The following is a 16,250-nucleotide window of genomic DNA, read 5'->3' as shown; positions in this document are numbered from 1 at the left end:
AGAATCTTACTTAATGGTAAAACATTAAAAGTATCCATATAAAAATCAGGAACAAGACAGGCATCTCTGCTTTAAGCATTGCTATTTCAGGTTGTTCAGGGAGGATCTGAGCCAAGTAATGAGATCTAAAACAGAAATACAAACTATTACTGTTAGAAAGGAGGAGAGAAGAAGCTTGGTATACACTATGATTAAATAACCTAAACACACAAGGAAATAAACTCTAAAATGCTTAGAACTTAAAGGAACCCTTCGTAAAGGGGCCAGATTAAAAAATAGTAATAAATAATACAACAGGCATAGCATTTCCATACGCCAACATGAAGCAAACAAAAAAACAGACTTTCATCTGTGAAAAAGCCTGGCCAGACTCTTTTTTAGAATAGGGATTTTATACACACAAACACATGTATTTACACACACATACCTATAACACACGCATAAGAGAAGTTTAAGAACTCATCCTGGGGGCGGTGCCTGTGGCTCAGTGAGTGGGGCACTGGCCCCATATACAGAGGGTGGTAGGTTCAAACCCGGCCCCAGCCAAAGGGCAACAAAAAAATAGCCGGGTGTTGTGGCAGGTGCCTGTGGTCCCAGCTACTCGGGAGGCTGAGGCAAGAGAATCGCCTAAGCACAGGAGATGGAGGTTGCTGTGAGCTGTGATGCCACAGCACTCTACCAAGGGTGACAAAGTGAGACTCTGTTTCTTAAAAAAAAAAGAAGAAGAAGAAGAAGAACTAATCCTGGAATAAGTGCTACATACCTCATTGTTGAATGCGTCTACGGTCACCAGATGGCCGAGGAGAGTACTTCGAAGTGATATGTGATTTGTGAATATCACTGTGACGGCAGTGATATTCAGCAATGAGGTCTGCAGCATTTTTCTCTAGGATGAGTTTTTGAACTTAGTTGTCCAACCTTGTATATACTGCCAAAAAAATAAAAAATAAAAACAGTCACAAGTAAACCTAAGAGATGTTAATAGTGATTTTTGTGAGATCACTTTTCAGATAATTTTTATTTTCTCTATGTGTTTATATTACGTTATCTATAAGAAGTGAGTATTACTTTTGAGACTGGAAAAAATTTTGTTGAATTGAGCTTAAAACCAATCAACTAAAAAATAATCAATCCATTGGCTGCATATAATTTTCAAGATTTCTCAATCAGCCTGAGGATGAGAGCTTTTCTAAAACATGGAGTAACACACAGGAAAAAGAATGCAAGGCAGAATTCAAATGGAGGAGAACGGAGACAAAGTTCAAACGGATGAGAGTGGGGACGTCTTTGACTTCCCCAAGCTGGCCGGTCTGCCCAGAAACTAATTTAAGAATATAATGACATCATTGCAGGTGTTCTTTCAAAGCGGAACATATAATGCTTCTAGCTGACAAAATTGGAAGGGAGACAAGGTTTGAAATGCTTCAGGTATTCTGTTTGTCAATGCTCACTAGCTCTGTCACCAAATAAAACTATTTATATTTCTTCATTCGGCCCCCTGGGCTCTGGTTCTTGGTTAAGAAATGTCTCGTAAACCTCAGCAGAGGAGAAAAACATAAAGTGATCGTACAGAATGTTCTATTTTTTAAAACTATAAATATGTTAACTTCCAAAAGAGACCACCTATCAGGAAAACTTCAGATCTTCCTATGCCTTATAAAAAATAGCTGTAAAGTTTATTGTAGTTTCCAAAAATCAAGTAGCATATTCCAGATGGGCTTAAAACTTTTGGAAACAAATACCCTGAATGTTTGCGAAAGGGTAACTGGAAAAGAGCAACGTCAAGACCCAAGACTGAAGAGTATGAGATGCTGCCAATCAAAGAATTAAGCGCTTAAGCTTGACTGGCTCATTTTAACTAAATCAACAGGTTGTACCACCGTACAGGAAAAGCCACTACTATATGGTGTCAATCCAGTAAATATTTACTGAGTCCTGTTATTTACAAAGAGGTGGGCTGGACACTGTAGACAGAATCAATAAAATATCTCAAACCATTTAAAGGGTAACCAGAGAAAAAGACAAGCACAGAAATAAATAATAGAACGAAAAATTAACATGAAAAACCAAATTTTAAACATGGGCAAAAGACTTAAACAGATATTTTGCAAAAAAAAAAAAGATATATCAGCGTCAGGAAGCACATGACAAGTTGCTCAACACTGTTAGTCATCAGAGTAAAGGAAATTGAAAGTACAGCAAGATGCCATGTCATTCCTGCTAGAATAGCTCCAAGAAAACGATTGACAACACCAAGTGTCGGCCACGACGAGGTAGAGCAACTGGAACTGTCGTACTTGGGAGCGTGAAGTGTACAACCATGTAGGAAATCTGGGGTTTTTTTTAATGCTGAATATGAATCTACCCTATGACCCAGCAATTCCACTTCTAGGCATTTACCCAGGAGAGATTAAAACAGAAAGACCCGTGTGATATGTTTATAGTTGCTTTATTTCCAACAGCCCCCTAAAAATAAATGTCCATCAAAATCAGGGTAGATAAACAAAAGAACAGATTCTGGATAGGTGCAGAAACATTGCTCTCGACAGAAGTCATACTCACAAAGAGTGTGTGTTAAACCCCAGGACAGGCAAAGCTGTTCTACAAAGCTACAGTGGTTCCCTCCAGAGTTGCAGGAACAGGCCAGATGGAAAGGGGCCGCAGGGCAAGTTCCGGGGGGCAGGTATGTTCTTGATTGGGAGGATGGTAACACAGGTGTGCAGCTATCCAGACTTCTCAAACTAAACACATAAGAGCTATGTATTTTATTATACTTAAATTATACTTCATTTTTTTTAATGCTCAGAAAAGGTAAAAATAGAAATAGTAGGCATTTGACATTTGCCAGTTTGCATCCTAAGGACTACAAAAATCCTCAGATTTCTTAATATTGTCGTGGTACACAACTGCACCAATAAAATGTTTGCTTTGCTATGAGAGGAACGAGATCAGGGGCAAGTGTGGGACAATGAAGCTGCAGTGAGGCCAGAGGCTGGCGGAGGCAGCAAGCCAGCTCTGGGGTCCACCCCCTGCAGTATCCAAGACTCAAACTTGGGCCTCAGAAAAATGACAATCTGTCACATATTAGAAACTCTACATTAGCTTACAAATACTCAAAAGGGGAGATTTTTAACTCAAAACGTAACTACTGTGCAAGAGGGAATATTAAAAACACCAATAGGAAGACATGAGAATGTTTTAAATAAGATCTAAAACGATGGCTGAATCTCACCTTGTGAATAGAAGAACCCCATTAACTACGACACTTACTCATCCGACCGTGACCACTCCTCGGAGTCTGGCCCCATCAGGAGTGATGGAGTTGAATTTGGTTCTGTGCTTTGAGATGAATGGCCCCACTAGGGTATTTATTGCTCCATTAAGATACAACCCTTAGCAGATTAAAAACAAATTCTACTATGCTACCTGGTGTCATTCTGCTCAGGATGCCTTGTAGGAATACAAATGATCAAAGTAAAGAATTGCCTTCAAAGAGCATTTGCAAATTGCTGTGGTCTGAGTGTTGATGTCACCCCAGAACTTAATCCCCAATGTCATAGTGCTACAAGGTGGGGGCTTTTGGAGGTGATTTGCTCTCGAGGGCTCTGCACTAATGAATAGGATTAGTGTCCTTATTCCAGAGATCGAGGGGGCCTCCTTGCCCTTTCTGCCATGGGGAGAGAACACAGTGAGACAAGCCCTCACCAGACACTCAGTCTGCTGGTGACTTGATCTTGGACTTCCTAACCTCCAGCAAAAAGTTCAGTTTTTTTATGAATTACTCAGTCTAAGGTGTTTTGTTATAGAAGCCCGAACAGGCTAAGACATGTATTGAGTGATAATCGATGTTAGTAAATTTTGATGTGTTTACAACACTGGTCTTCAGCCTTTTCCCTGCTCCGACACAGGTGAGGAGCACAGCACATCTTTGCCCATTGGTGCCACTGATTCTCTAAGGCAGTGATGTTGAATGGGAGAGAATGGTCCTCTTCTGCCCCAGCCTCCTACTTCTCTCCCTTCCCTCCAGTCTCCAGACACCTTGGCCTCCCCACTAACCCTTGAGCATATCAGATACTCCTGCATAACCACTGTTCAGGGCTGTTCCACCTGCCTGAATTCTCTTCCTTCACCTCTTCCGAGACTTCTCATAAAGGTCATCCTCTTGGTAGGGCCAGCCTTGACCACCCCAATTAAAATCACAACCTGGCCTCCCACCAGCAAAGCCTGTGCCCTCCTCCTTTGCTCTGCAGCTCCTATCTCTCCAGCACTTACCACTTCCGGCATATTGTGACGCTGTAATCACCTACTGTAGTGTAAGTATTATCGTCCATTACCTTATTCTATTCCTGTTTATTTCCTGGTCCCTCTGTAGGGGTCTTGGCCTGTTTTATTCATTAATATCTCCTAAACACCTAGGACCCTACTTGTCACGTAGTAGGTGTTCAATAAATATTTATCAAATGAATACATATTTTTTCTATGCTTCTCTACTTAATAGGAAGAATCTGTATATATTTTCCACTTTTCCAAAACTTAATTATGAATAGGCTACTGTAGACCAGAGGCCTTACTAACGATATAGACACATATTCTGTATGTTATATGTGCTATATACTGTGTTCTAACAGCAAAATAAGCTAAAGAAAATAATATTATTGACAGAATTATGAGGAAGATAAAATATATTTATTATTCATTAAGTAGTGGAAGTGGATCATCGTAGAGCTCTTCCTCACTGTCTTCATGTTAAGCAAGCTGAGGAGGAGGACAAGGGGGGGCTGGTCATGCTGTTTCAGGGGTGGCAGGCGTGGAGGAAACTCTGTGTGTAAGTGGACCTGCACAGTTCACACCCGTGTTGTTCAGGGGTCAACTGTAATGACTATGCTATCCGCATGGTAAACACTTCTTCCTTCATCTCTTCCTTCTACCTACCGGTATTTCCAACATTAGCAAATTTAGGCTGTGATGTTGAACAGAGAGGAAAATGACTTGGACAGCAGCCATTGACCCTGTATTTCCCTGTCCTATGAGATCTGTGAATAGTTGTGTCTACACAAGTCCAAGGTCCTCAGCCCTATCCTGTGACGTCCTTCTCTCTCTACTTCCCAAATGTAGCATTAACCCAGCCAACAACACAAGGAGATAGATCAGAAAGCATTCAAGGGGCTCTCTTCCTGAATTTGGACTCCCATCAATCAGAAGCGTCAAGTGGAATAGCATCAGTTTGTCATGTTTGGTAGATAAACTGTTCCCTCTCACTTGATAAGGAACAGACTCATTTAGGTGACTTTAAGAACTGAGGTTTTATGACTTACTTAAGGAGCCACCTAGTAATCAGGTGTACAGGCTCTAATGCACCACATAGGATGGACTGGGGGCCCAGGCATAGCCCTGGGATCCGTGTTATCTTGTCAGGTATTCCTGGACCTTCACCATGCCGCTCCCATTGGCAGGGATCCCCTGCTACCTACTGGTTTCTTCTTCACTCTAGGTGTCTCCTTTTTTTCTTTTCTTGTACCATCTGACTGACTCCATCCGTGTCTCCAGGAGAAAGAAGCTGACCACCCTTGCTAAATGCTACAGTCTCTGCCTAGGGCTTTTATCACTTGGCCTCTTGCAGGCCATCAGTCCACCCACAATGTGGCTTCCCTTGGTTTGGGCAGGACCCCAACCAAGCCCAATCTCTCTAAGGAAAAAAATTGTAGTACAGGGCATTGTGGTGTGTCAGGGCATTGATTAATGTGTCAACTTGACTGGTTTACAGGGTGCCCAGATATTTGCTCAAACCATATTAGATGTGCCTTTGAGAGTGTTTCTGGACAAGTTAACATTGGAATTGGTAGACTGAGTCAAGCACATTGTCCTCCCTCATCCAATTAATTAAAGATCTGAATAGAATGAGAAAGGTAAGTGAGCAGGGTCCCCCTTCTGCCTGACTGCTGAAGTTGGAACACTGGTCTTTTCCAGCCTTCAGAGTCAGGCTGAAACACTGGCTCTTCTTGGGTTTCCAGCTTGCCAACTGCAGATCTTGACAATTTCAAGCCTCCAGAATCACATAAGCCAATTCCTTATATCAAGTATCTTTCTCTCTCCCTCCCCCTTCGATGCTCTGCAGTTAGATAGATAGATCCTATTGATCTCTCTAGATACATACACAGTCAATTGGCTCTGATTCTGTGGAGAACTCTAATATAGATTTGGCCACCCATGAGCAAAGAACAGCTTAAGGATAATTCCTACAGCTCAGAGGTGGGCCAGGCAGTTCCTTCACACAAGACAGCTAGGGCAGGTCCACGGGGCTGTGTGAGCCAGAGAGAGAAGCCCAGAGGGCTTATGTTTGACTGTAAATATGCCCAACTCCTCTCCACAGGACTCTGAGGCTGCCACAAGCTCTACATTGCTCAGGTGCTCAGGACCCAGGCCCTGAGTCTTTCTCTACACCTGGAACATGACACCCCTGCTCCCCACTCCACAGCTCTCTAACTCTCTAGCCCTTGGTTTGGGTGGGTTGGCAGTTCAATATGAAATAGCCTCACTACAGAACACCCCTGCCTGTACTGGCTTCCAGTAACTCCCAGCTCCCTACTAAGGCATCAAAGGCAACCCAGACTCCTATTTATACAAACGCATTGAGAACACCAGACGGGCCTGCAGGCACGAGAGAACACGGCCACTACCTGAGCTTCCCGTAGAACATGGAGCATCAGTGCGGTGACAGGTGCAAGAAGAGGAAAACAAAGGTTCTCAAGCCTGCAGGAAGCCTAGAGAGTTCCCCTGCCCGTACACACACTCACAGTGTGTGTTTTTTTTTTAATTTCAGAATATTACTGGGGAAAAGATTCCCTACTCAATAAATGGTGTTGGGAAAACTGGACAGCCACAGGTAAAAGGCAGAAACAGGATCCACACCTCTCAGCTCTCCCCCAAATTAATTCATGATAAATAAAAGATTTAAAAGCATGAAACTATAAGAACTCTAGAAGAAAATGTTGGAAAAAACTCATACAGGTATCAGCCTAGGGGAAAAAATTATGAAGAAGACCCTCAATATTGTTGTGTTTAGAGAAAATTACAGGTACTGGGTTCACCGATTCGGAAACTGACCCTTGCTTCCCACAGAGCAAGGGGAGAAGAACCCCTGTGGAACCCACGGGATCCCCTGACTTTGCATTCCACGTGTGTCTGCTGATGCCTGCTGCACAGTGGACCGTGGACAGCAGGCCCCGTGGTTAGCAGCAGGCCCGCTTCTGACGGCTGTTTTCATTCCAGCCTCTCAGCTCTGTCCTCAACTTGCTTGAAGCTGCAAGGAATTTACCGCGCGGGACAGGCCTCCACAAGTTCAATGGAATTGGCCCCAGTCTTTGATTCGCTTCTTCTCTATCCAAGAATAAAAATAGAGGCTGATCTAGTCAAATGATCCTGGGAGATTAAGAGAATTTCTAAGCCAAAACAAGCCCGGAGATAAGCTGCCTACGTGTGAGTGAGAAGGCAGGTTGGTGCCAGCTGCCGGCAGCGTCTGGGAAGAGCTCCCGCGGCCTGACAGGACTCGTCCTGGCGGCCTCATCCCTGCGAGGTCCTGTTACTTGTGTACGCGTTTGGGCAAAGGCTTCTGTGCCACCAGTGCCCTCTTATGTGGTTGCTGCCCCTCCTTTTTACGGCTTGGTAATTTCCAGTTAAAACTCAGCTGTTTGTATTGTTTTCTTAATGTCTATTCCACTCAACACAGATACCTTTAATAAGAAAATCATTCCCCTCTTTCATCTCTTCCCTATCTCCTTCTGAGAACTGAATTGGGTGAGTTCTTGGCTTTGGTACAGATTTCTCATTTTTTCAAGGCTCACAAAGCACGGCCAGAAAGGAGTGAAGAGGCAGCACACAGAACCCTCTGGGGTTCCCCAGCCCGCAGCAGTGACCGATGTGCTGGGGGAGTGCAGGGTGGGACGGCGTCTCCTGGAGGTGGAGGGGTGACTGGCACACACCGTCCCCACGACACCCTCTCTTCTACCTGCCCCCCCCATCACCTGCACATCTGGAAGCAGACGCCCCCATGTTGGGGGTGGGGGGAAGAATATGAGCCAAGAAGAGACTCAGAGGCTCGGGCACACGTTGCCTAAGCTCACTCCCAAGCCTCTCAGTTTCACCTCCTGGGGGCGGGGGACACTGTCAGCATAGATTTCAAGAAATCCATTGCCTTTGTGAAGCAGAGCCTGCCCTTTAAGTCACACTTCTTTCCGCCCCACTGTGGTGTGGAGAGATTGTATTTGAATCAGTTTTTCTGGATTGATGCTTTAGGAACCTGCACTTCTGCCTGTCCGTGTGCACTGCGGGACACAAGGCCCTGCATGGCTAGTGTGGGACACCCTCCCCAAGGCCTAGCATGCTGGGGGTGGGGGGCGCTTTTCTAGGAGACACAGAGGGATGTGCTCACTTTCTAGAAACACACGAGCCACCACGGAGGACCCAGAATATCTGACTCCGGTCCCTGCTGCCTCTGACTAGTTTCTGCGGCTTCCTCCCCCACCCCACTGTCTTATCCCCAGCAAGTGCTCCCTTTGTCTCTTTCGAATAAAAAGTGGCTGTGGGCTGGGTGTGGTGGCTCACACTGTAATCCTAGAACTCTGGGAGGCTGAAGTAGGTGGATTTCTTGAGCTCAGGAGTTCAAGACTAACCTGAGCAACAGTGAAACCCTGTCTCTACTAAAAATAGAAAAACTGGCTGGGCATTGTGGCAGGCGCCTATAGTGCCAGCTACTCAGGAGGCTAAGGCAAGAGGATCTCTTGACCCCAGGAGTTTGAGGTTGCTGTGAGCTATGAGGCCATGGCACTCTACCCAGGGTGACAGAGTAAGACTCTGTCTCAAGAAAAAAAGAGGGCAGCGCCTGTGGCTCAAAGGAGTAGGGCAGCAGCCTCATATACCAGAGGTGGCAGGTTCAAACCCAGCCCCAGCCAAAAACTGCAAAAAAAAAAAAAAAAAAGAAAAAAAGGAAAAAAGAGCTGGATGTGGTAGCTCATGCCTGTAATCCTAGCACTTTGGGAGGCTGAGGAGGGAGAATTGCTTGAGCTCAGGAGTTTGAGACTTGCCTGAGCGAGAGTGAGACCCCAACCCCTACAAAAAATGAAAAACAAACAAGCAAACAAACAAAAAAACCCGCCCCCAGGTGCCATGGGGATCGCCTGTAATCCCAGCAGCTTCTGGAGGCTGAGGCAGTGGGATTGCTCACAGCCTGAGTCTGAGGTTGCAGTGAGCCATGACACCATTGCACTCTGCTCAGGACATAGGGTGGGACTCTGTCTCAACAACAACAAGAAAAAAAAAAAGCAAAGAAAAAATAAGAAGGAAATAAAAAAAAAATGGCTGTGTTTTAGGAGTCTTAGTGAAATAGAAACGGAGGCTTTGGTAACATCTATCGGAAGAGAAAGAGTCGATGGCCTTTTTTTATTAGATCTCAGAAAACTGAGTGCCCTCCAGCAGGCGCTTCAGAGGCTCCCAGCGGCGTGCACAGCCCTCCCCACTACACTGACACACGGCACTGCATACCACGAACACCGAGTGCTGTGTGCTATGAGCCCTGCACCTGCCACTCTGCTGAGGGGTTTGGGTCTTTTATCACACAAAACCCCACAGCAGCCCTAAGAGGTCCCAGGCACCTAATATGTGAGAAGCCTGCGTCTTGGTAGGGTGAGGCTTTTCCCACATCCTTATTGTGAGGAAGGCACAGGACCAGATCCAGGAGCCCCCATGCCTGGTGCTGCACTACACCAGCCACTAAGGAGACAGTGAACACACACCCTCATGGCGCAGGCAGGGAAACGGAGGCTCCGAGAGGAGGAGGATGTGCCCATATCACTCTGAACATTAGTGAGAAGAACTCTGCTCACATGGCCCCTGCAGTGTGCTCTGGGAGGTTCTCCTGAACCCATCAGGTCCACCCTGGGCTCTCAGCATCAGGTGATTCACCTGACAGCCAACTAAGCTCACCTTTCCTAGACTCTCTCTTTCTCAACCACGTGCTGCCTGAGTGACACGCTCAGTGCTGTAAATGAGGGTGTCAAGGCGTGTTCTCAGGTTTACTGGAACTGCAGCCGTTAGCAAACAATCTAGAAAACAGCCAGCCCAGCCAGTGCACGTCAGCAACCCTGCTCCAGGGCTCCCACGTCAGCAAGGCAGGGCCAGGCCCTGAGCTAAAGCCCTTCGCAGCTGCCGTCCTGTCACTGAGCCAGCCTCGCCCGCCTGTGGCCCCAGGCTGAGGGCAGCTGGGGGCCCCATAGCCCTGGTCCTCCCCTGCAGGCTCCTGAAGCCACCAGAGCTTCCTCAAGGAACTAGACCCACACTCAGAATTGAGATGTGGGAGCTGTTCTCCCAGGAGACCACATCCCTTTCTGGGCTATGCAGGAAAAGTGAACCAGAACATGGATAAAGATGCAGATGACCGAGACTCTGAACGGAAACTATATGGACGGCTGCACCTCAGTGACACGCATCTCCTGACTCTGCTGGTCTCACTTGGGGTCTCCTTGCTAACTCCAGACAAATAAGAATGGTTTGCTTGTCCAATCATAGTTCAGTGGCGGTCCATAGGAAGGCTAAATAATTTATAGGAAGAAAGAAGTGAAAACTCCACATTAGAAAGGTGAGGATGGAAGCTCAAATAGGCCTCTTTAAAACATCGGTGAGAAGGAAGGTTAGGAATACCCAGGCCCTCGGGCTGTTATAACGTTTCAGATGGGCCGGGGGGCTCCTGCCTTTCTGTCTGCGTGCTCCCCGGCACTGCAGCCCTGCATAGGGTGGCGCTGACAGGGAGGCAGCTGAGTAGGAGGTGAAAGCGAGTGTTGGCTTCACTTCTGAGACAATAGCAAACAAGCAAGCCGCCTACTTAGCTATGACCCCCCAAATGGAGCTCTCCAAGGGCAAGGACTTCTCTGCGCCTCTTCAGTATCTCTGCTGTCCAGTCTGTTTTGGACAGACCAGTGTGTCCAGACACTGTCCTTCACACTGTCTGTGTTGTGACTATCAGTGTCCTCTACTCCATGAAGCCAATGTGAGCCCCATTTCACAGACGTGGAAAGGAAGGCTTGGAGAGGTCGAGGAAGTTGTCTGAGGGTTTGCTTGGTGGGGACCTGTGGCCAGTCTGCTTCTAGGACATGGCCTCCCCTCTCCAGGTGCCGCTGTCTCTACCTTGGCTTCAAGAAAGGACCAGGGGTCCTCACGTTCTCCTTTGAATTGTAAAGGGGACTCTACCACCCCTAAAATTTCCTGTGATATTGATACAAGGTTTCAGGTTCCTGGTCTCAGCCATTCGAAGAATGAATCAATGGACCACAGGCTCAACAGTAAGTCAGGATTTATTCAAAGGAAATAAAGTACAACAACTACAAAAACCAAACCTCCTAGCAGAGAGAACCCAGGAAGGGAACAAGCTCTCCTGCTCCCTCTTCCAGGTCTCCAGCTCTCTGCTCAGGGGTTTATATAGTGGAGGGGAGGGGTTGTTTTGCCCAAACTTTAGGGTGGGTCCTCGTCAGTTACAGCCAGTTGTCCAATGAGCTTTCAGGCCTTGGAAAGTGACATGAAACTGACCAGTCAGGAATGAGTGTGGAGCATACAGCAAGGCCCATCCTTGAAATGACTAGCCAGAAGTCCAGTGGAGGAGACAGCATGGGGCCAGTGTCTCCCCCCTCAGTGTCTGCAGGATATCAAGCTGGTTCCTCCATCTGATGCAATGTCATCAGGTCCAGGGCTAAGGTGGCAGGTCATGGTGCCACTTTGTCCTGCATCAATATGATGTGGTATGCGCCCATGGACACTGCTGAAGAGAGAGCCCTTGGCCTTCAGATTTTCAGAGAAATCCAGGATCAAAAAATGTCGAGGAATCATTGGCCTAGACTCTAAGGAAGTACCTGGCAGGGAGGGTGACCAACTGCCCCTTTTCCCCCAGTTGGTCTTGGTTTAGCACCGAAAATCCCATGTCCTGGGAGGCCCCTGTTCCAGTGGTAATAGGTCTGTGGAGCCCTCCGGAGAAGGGCAGGATGGAGTCCACAGGCTGGTGCTTCTCTCGTCAGCAGGCGAGAACAGGCTAAGGAGTCCCAGGGAGGTGGGAAGCAGGTGGAGGCTCAGAACTGGGGTCAGAGGGGCCAAGAGGGTGGGCATAGCATGGAACACCAGGTGTCTGGGGAAGAAAAGATTCTGAGCAGTGAAAAGGTGGTCAGAAGTGCCCCCTTTCCAAAATGCTGCAGCTGATGTCTATTTAGATAAGCACTGGGCCACCCTGGGTGAGGACAGTGGACATGGTGTGGGCATCATTCACATTTCATGAGCGATCCTCCCCTCCCTAAACCCCCAAGAGGAGAGCCCCTGCAGACCAGCAGCTCTGGAGGGGCCAGACTCTGAGGCCCACGGTGCATAGCTGGCAGGGACAAACCCAGATACACCCAAAACCGACATGGAGTCAGGAATGGGAGCCACGTGTTCTGAGGGAGATGTCCAGGGTGTGCTCTGGGCCTGAGGGCCAGGTGACAGCTGTGGAGGCCGGGGTGGGGGTGGGGTGTTCAGGATCCCCCCCAGTTCTCTGCTGCAGACCCAGGAGGTCTGGCCCTGGAGGTTAACAGCCTGCTACACCAAGAAAGTGAGAGCCCTTAGCCTGAAACATCTACTTCAAGGGCTTCATGGTGGCAGGGACCACACGGGAGAGCCACGGCTGCCCAGATCTGTGTGCTGCCGGCAACTCTGCGTGTGGGGCCACCTGGGAGTCAGCTTTGGGGATTGTAAGGGGTTTGCTGGACCCTTCTTCTTGCTCTTATCTTTTGTTTCCTAAGTTCAGGGTGTTCTTTGTCCCCAAAGCCCTTTGGACTATATGGTTCTGGGCTCTGAGTAGCTGAGTTCCAGGACCCCAAGGTGCATTTTACCCTAAGGACCAGGCAGCCTCATGCTTCCAGAAATGACAGTAGGGAGTTTCTTGTGCTGGCCTTGCAAGGCGCAGTGTTCCCAAAGCACACCCTCCTCTCCAAAGACAGCACCACCGTCACTCAGCCCTCTGGGCCCTGTCTTATATTTGCATGGGCAAGTATATGAACAATTAATAGAATGTCACCCTCCTCGGTTGTCTGTGCCAGAGGGAAGTCCCTTTCAAACATCTGCCTCTGCAGAGCCCCGCCTGGCTGTCACCATCCCTAACTGGTTGCCTGTAGCCAGAATCCATCAGGGTCTGTAAGAAGTAACCATTGATACTGAGAATGTCACTGGCGACTGACCCCCTGGCCACAAACTCAGCCTGCAGAGGGAAGCCTGAGGGTATTTTGGTGATAAGAGGCCAATTGTGCTAAAATAGGTGGATTCTGTAAGTCCCTCCTCTGCTCTTAAAATTCTTAGTATGCAAAAGACAACCCTGCCACCCAATCCTAGACAGGGCCAGCCCTGTGCGTGGCTGGTCACCAGGGCCCCAGGCTGGTGTTTCGGGAAGAAACTAGTTTTCAAAGTGACTTCACATGAATCACCCTATCTGATTCAAATGAGGGCTTAGGTGGATTCGGAGACAGATGGTTGCCTCAGAGTAACACATAATTGCCTCAGCAGGAAATTTACCTCTGGGAGTTTCAAGTAGTAAAGAGAACCACCTGTTGCTGTGTTAAGTCTAAACTCCCAGCCCAGGCAGCTATCTGTGGTTGGCAGGACCCAGTGAAAGCTGACTCCAGGGCCTGGGACTCCTCTGCACTTTGGTCCCTCCCCACTCTCTGCCCCACCCCATCTCCTAAACTTGTACCCCTCCTGAGTAGTGCCCATCTCTTCACTGGGGTGTCTTCCATTTCCTGTGTGTGTGTTTTTTTTTTTTTTCCCATAAAGTGCTTTCTTATCTTGGGTAACAGTTGACCATCTCAGATTCCAGCCACCCAAGTCGCCATGGCTGAAGTTGAGTCCCTTTCTCAGGATGTTCCTCTGAGTTTGTGCACAGCTCAGACTATCTTATCCTCTACAGGCCGAAACTCTGAGCTCCTCCTTAGACTAAATCACGGTATGGACAGCTTCACCCTCCAATCCAGTGGTTCCCAATCTTCCTAATGCCGTGGCCCCTTAATACAGTTCCTGTGGGTCACGACCCACAGGTTGAGAACCACTGCTCTAACCCATCCGGCTTCTGGCTTGTTCCATCAGTGGCCACCCTCTCAGAGTGCGGCAGCCACACCACAGGTGGTCTTGCCAAGGCCACCTCCCCTGTTCCACCCACTGTAACCCTATTAATATACCTAAAATCACATGGGGTATTTCGGCAGCAATAATTGTGACTCATAATGAGATTCATTTGGAATCAACCCGAACTCTTTTATAAATATCACTGTCCAGTCCAATAACCTCCCTGACCCTGACTCTTACCACCCCCACTCTTCACCCCCTGCCAGCCAATAGCTGTTCTGTTAGATTTTGGAGGAAAATGCCAGACTTTACTTCTATCCCTGTTACATTTCTTCTTTTTACTTTGGCCTGTCATTCCTTCCCTGTCACCCAGTGTTGATTTTTGTGGTTTAGGAGATCTGTTATGAGTGCCTTATGGAGATTGGTCCAGTTACGGGAGCACCTGACCATGCCAGCCGGCTGCTTGCTTTCCTCTGCCTCTTTCAGAAAGGTAACAGAGGCTGCTCATAAGTGCTCTGCTGAAACATCTTAAGTGTTAGGACAGGTAGAGATGTCAGAGAACATCTGGCCCAAGCCTTTCATTTTACAGAGAAAGAAACTGATGCCAGGTGCAGTGAAAGGGCTGCTGAGAGTCCCCATAGCCCGTGGCAAAGCCAATCATCAAACTCAGATGTTCGTGCCCACTCTTGGGTACCCTTTGATTATCTGCTCAGCAAGGAAACCATTGGCATGTTGCATCAGGGCTACTGGAAGATTCCAAAATGGTGGACAGCAGAGCCCTGGCCCTCAGGAAGGAAAAGCTAGATGGGCCCCAAAAGCAAGGACAGCAGTCCTCCAACTGATGACTAGGGAAATAAAATGTGGCCTGGCTGTAGGGTGAAATATTATCCAGCCATGAAGAGGAACAAAGGCCCGGTGTGCTGCTGCGTGGACGAGCCTTGGAAAGATTATGGTAAGAGAGGAAGCCAGTTACAAGGACCCCATAGTGCGGGAGTCCATTTCTGTGTAATGTCTATAGCAGGCGTGCCTGAGAAACAGAAGCTGGTGGGTGGCTGCCAGAGGCTGGGCGGAGAGCGACACATGGGGATCGACTGCTGATGAGTACAGGGTTCTTTTTGGCGAGACGGAAATGTTCTACATTAGATAGTGGCGATGGTTGCATGGCCCTGGGAATATACCCCTAAAAATGGTTAAAATGGTGAATTTTATGGCACATGAATTACACCTCAATTTTGGTTAAGAAGCCTCAGCCTGTTTTTCCTCTTACTGGTATCAAGGACAAACCCTTTCCTCTGCCCCCAACCAAGGTGTTTTGAAGAGGATGGGGACGGGGCTGCTGTCTGGGGCAGAAGGGCTAAGTTTCCATATGAAGGGCCTTTCTCCAAGGTCCTTAATGTCTTTCCTGGTGCCGCCTGTGTCCCCTGGACTGCTGTCCTGGGCACCCCACCCCTCCTGATCTGCCATCCCCTCCCCCATGCCTATGCATCTATAGCCCTAGAGAACTGAGTCTCCCTTGGCTGCTGGAAGGACATGGAGTGACACCTGTTTGTCACTCTTCAACTACCTCATCCATGCTGTGCAAAGAGTGACAAGGTTCAGTCATCTCCTGCCCTGGGTCCTCGGTTTCCCTAACCTGCAGAGCAGCCAGCCTCACCCTTCCCAGGCGCCATTCAGCAGAATTCAGAGGCACCACCTGTGGCGGCAGCATCTGGCGCATCAGGATGAGGGACAGCAGCCAGCAAGGGACACCTGGCAGACCCACCAGCTCTGAGGCCGCAGGGTGGGGAAGGGGAGCCAGAAACTGAATTGAAGAAATCCCCACAAAGAGGAAGAGAAGCAATTGGGGGCTGTTTCAGTACCAGGTTGGGGGGCGGGGGTTGGGGGGAAGAAAAAGAATTTTAAATCCCTGTCAGTTGGAAGCTAATTCCTTTCATGTTGGCTTGACTGATGTGGCGTGGGCGGCGCGGCCCTGGCGCAGGCCCCAGAGCAGGAGCGGAGGTGGCTGCTCGGAACAGAAGGTCACCCGCAGTGCTGCCCTCCCGCCCCGTGGGGCTCCTGCCCCAGTCCGTGGGTCGGCAAGTGCTGCCAGGTACACCCTGCTGCCTGGGAGGGCGCACCGCACCCCACAC

The sequence above is a fragment of the Otolemur garnettii genome, unplaced genomic scaffold (assembly GCF_000181295.1).
Source record: "Otolemur garnettii isolate 467f Iridium unplaced genomic scaffold, OtoGar3 scaffold00180, whole genome shotgun sequence".
NCBI classification, from domain to species: Eukaryota; Metazoa; Chordata; class Mammalia; order Primates; family Galagidae; genus Otolemur; species Otolemur garnettii.
The sequence above is the reverse complement of the archived record's forward strand: the minus strand, read 5'-3'. Positions refer to the sequence as shown.